Below are 3,766 nucleotides of genomic sequence, written 5' to 3' on the forward strand. Positions count from 1 at the left end.
CTAGTATTGTAAGGGAAGCGGCCCACTAGGGGTGGCTCTCCAAGCAACCTCTCCTTTTACAATAAATGCTTTCCACCACCACCAGCAGCAGCGCGCCTAGCAGTGTCTGTATGGTCAAAATATTAGACAGCGTGTCCTGCACCTTCCCTGTCTATATTGGCTATTCATATTGGGCCGTAACTTCATAATCCAAGGCAGGAATCGTGATGAATCTCAGTATGGGCACCTACCGGTACGGCACCGGTACAGAAACATTTCCGTTCACGATCGAAGCCGCTGAGCCGCAGTCACAGTTGCTAGCCACAAACGGCCATTTGGCCAATGGCACAGGAACGGTATTCTCACTGTTTCGAAGTACATTAGGGGCTCATTAGCGCAAAAATGAAAAGTCAAGGTAGCACTCAAGCCCTTTGCAGCAATGTTCATGGAGGCTCCGAGGAAGACCAATGTGCTTCCTCATAAGGTCGACAACAGCTGTACCCGTCCGATCAAATTCAACCAGAGACCTCGGAGTGTGCACAAGCGAGCTCTTCTCGATGGTGCTTTCGACGGAATGGTAATAACCTGGTATACGTTTAGGTCAGTACGTGTCCAGCAAGCTAAATCTCTCTAATAGCCATCTTTTGCGGACGGGCGGATTGATTGACGGCTCCTCACTAAGCAGCCACCGGCTGCACCAATCTTTGCAATCCCGGAGGTCACTTTCTCCCAGACATCCGGGACACAAAAGACATCTCAAAGGAACTTGGTTCCTCTTGAAAAATCTCCTGCCTCCATGCTTTCGCCAGAGGCGATGGAGGTGAGCGTGGACTCCGCAGCGCCAGCGGCGCCTAGGGAGTTCGCCAATGAGAGGCGGGGCCTGTTGGACCGCTTCAAGTAAAAAAAAACATAAGCCAGTTAAGCCACCTGATAAAGGTGGCGAGTCTTAAAGCCACCATCTCTTCCCCATTCTGCACTTGCAAAAAATGGCTAATGAGAGCATCGTTTACTGGAACTGTCGAAGACTGCTAAATAATCTGGATGGTGTAGCAGGTCCATCCATGCCTAAGGGTGTTACTGTTCCGATGAAAAGCGGTGCCACCCGGATCACAGCCTCAAGTAAGACCTTGACTCGTCCATCCCAAACCAAAATGCTACAGCTTCTTCCTGTGAACGAGACTAAAGGCACCAAATTCTGTCGAATAATCATGGTCTCTGTGCCTTTAAGGGCGTTGACTTCATAAGCGAACTGTGGTGTCTGATTCAGACCAGACGCATGACACGGGACCACGCAAGCGCAGTATGCAAAAACCCTCCTTTATTCGTCACAGTGAAGCCACTTATATAGGGAATCATATTGAATGACGATGACGATATGTACACTGAAAAAAACGAAACTGAAACGAGAAATAAGGATACAACATCGCCTCCCGCTAGAAAAATACAACATGGTAATTTGCTACAACCAAAATAACACGAACTAAACACTTAGTGTTCAGGTAAAGAAAACCCAAATCTTTCTACAGGTCGGCGTACCCTAGTGCTGCGACGCAAAGGTTGCTCCACCGAATCCTCTAAAGGAGCAACCACTTCTTCATTAACTTCAGCCCTTGTTTCCGGCAATCGCAACAATTCACCTTGTTCACGTAGCTCCATACACAATTCACGTAGGTCCATACACAGCCTAATTGAACCGTCCTTCTTCCTCACGACGACGATCGGCCAGCAGGCGTTGTATCTCTACCGATACCTGTTGCCGTAGCGTGAGCGGCAGGCGTCTGAGTTTCGCAACGACTGGTTTCACAGATGAACGGCATTTAACATGATGAACAAAGCCTTTCACATGCCCTAACTGTTCCGTGAACAAGTGCACAAACTGGTGCTTAAATTCTGAAGGCAGTGAATCAGGGCATGTCACCTGGCAGCAATTCAAGGTTGAGCCGTTGATAGTGATTCCTAGGCTCCGAACGGCATCAATGCCCCAGCAGCGAAGTGCCCTTAGTTGTGACATGAAAAAGTACACTGGCTCTGTTTCCCTTGTAAGATACGTCAGCAAGAAAGCAACCGCTTAACTTGATTTGTTCTCCGGAATAGTTACACAAATTGGCAGTCGGCGGTCGTAATAAGTAAGTGTCGGCTAGATATTTGTGGTAGTGCTCTTCACTGAGCAAAGAAACCGTAGCGCCTGTGTCGACAATCAACGACAATCTTATCTTCCCGATGGAAATGTTGGCTCGAATATCTTTCGCCGACGCAACGGTCACAGATTTGAAGTACCGTTACGGCGTTGGCCTTCTCGGGCTTTCGAACGGCATATTTCATTTTCTTCGATCTGCACATGCTTGAAAAGTGACCAATTTTTCCACAAGAGTGGCAACGCTTGTTCCTCGCCGGACATGCAGTCGAGTTAGCCATATGCGATGACGAGCCGCACCTGTAGCAACTTCCTTGCTCAGAGTCTGACCTTTTTCGCACATCTTGATTCTTGTTCACAGCGCTATGCGCGAATTCCCCGAGCTCTTGTAGTGTTTGCTCAATTTGCTTCCCGATGTCAACAGCACGCTGCAATGTAAGCGAAGACCCTTCATAAAGCATGCGTTCACGGGTTGTTCGTGACGAAGTGCCTTCCAGTAATAGGTCTCGAATCATGCTATCGGTGGCACTGCCAAAATTGCAAGTAGACGCAAGGTCCCGAAGACTGTTTGTAAACGCTTGAAATGTCTCACCAGGGAGTTGTCTTTGGCGAAACCGGCGCCGCTCCACCAAATCATTCGTAGCGCTCGCGAAATGCGTATCCAGAGCAGCAAGCGCGTCCTTTAACTGGTCCACCTTTTCCTCGGCCTTGGCATCCGCAGTCGCGTCTGCTCCTTGTGCAAGGATGCTGTAGAATATTCGCTGGCCTTCAACCCCGAGCGAATTTAGCAGAATCGCCTTGCAACGCTTCGGCTTCAGTTCATCGCTGCCAATGGCCTCCAGGAAATTCAGGAATACGCGTTTCCACTGCTGCCAGGGCACAGCCGGGTCACCGGGTGCAGGCAAGAAAGGGGGCGGTGCTGCGAAACACCCGAGTGACATGGCTCCGATACTGATCCTCGTCACCAATATGTGGTGTTTGATTCAGACCAGACGCATGACACGGGACCACGCAAGCGCAGTATGCAAAAACAGTTCTTTATTCGTCACAGTGAAGCCACTTATATAGGGAATCATATTGAATGACGATGACGATATGTACACTGAAAGAAACGAAACTGAAACAAGAAATAAGAATACAACACGAACATGCCGCCTTTAGCAACCGACATTCCAACTGCCGAAAAGAAGGCTCTTGTGGTTAACCTTCCGTGTTCAGGGGGGTACTCGACTTGGCCGCACAGAGGAGCTCTGAAGCCGGTGTCTCGAAGCTCGTTTGGCATATTTCGCAAGGCACATGAAACAGCTGTCGCATTTCGTCGCGTTCGACCGTCGTTGGCGTTGTGCCCAAATCGACCACATGAATTCCACTCGGGCACATCACTGAAAGCAAGTCTACAGTCTGTGGAAATATTCCCCAACTTGTGACACAGGATAAACCGTGGTAGTTACTTTTTTCCATGGGGAGCGTAATGTTTCTAGCGATTCTTCAGTTCATCCCCAACTATACCAATGTTGGCAAGGTTCTGGGCTTCAATGAATTTGCCCGTCATATCAGCAGGATCAGTCAGTCTTGCAGTTCCGTCATTTGAGAAAGACTACGAGCTGTGGGTAGCAACATCGCTGGAAGTGCTCTGCGATCATTAACTCCCTT

The 3,766-nt window shown here is 49.1% G+C and overlaps 1 pseudogene; it reads right to left on the reverse strand.

Moving 5' to 3' along the window:
- Positions 1-1,033: 1,033 nt before the first annotated feature.
- On the reverse strand, positions 1,034-3,148 carry LOC146171889 (uncharacterized; annotated as a pseudogene).
- Between the last annotated feature and the right edge of the window lie 618 nt (positions 3,149-3,766).

The sequence above is a fragment of the Amblyomma maculatum genome, unplaced genomic scaffold, assembly GCF_055883805.1.
Source record: "Amblyomma maculatum isolate TAMU_Amacu unplaced genomic scaffold, ASM5588380v1 scaffold_16, whole genome shotgun sequence".
NCBI lineage: Eukaryota > Metazoa > Arthropoda > Arachnida > Ixodida > Ixodidae > Amblyomma > Amblyomma maculatum.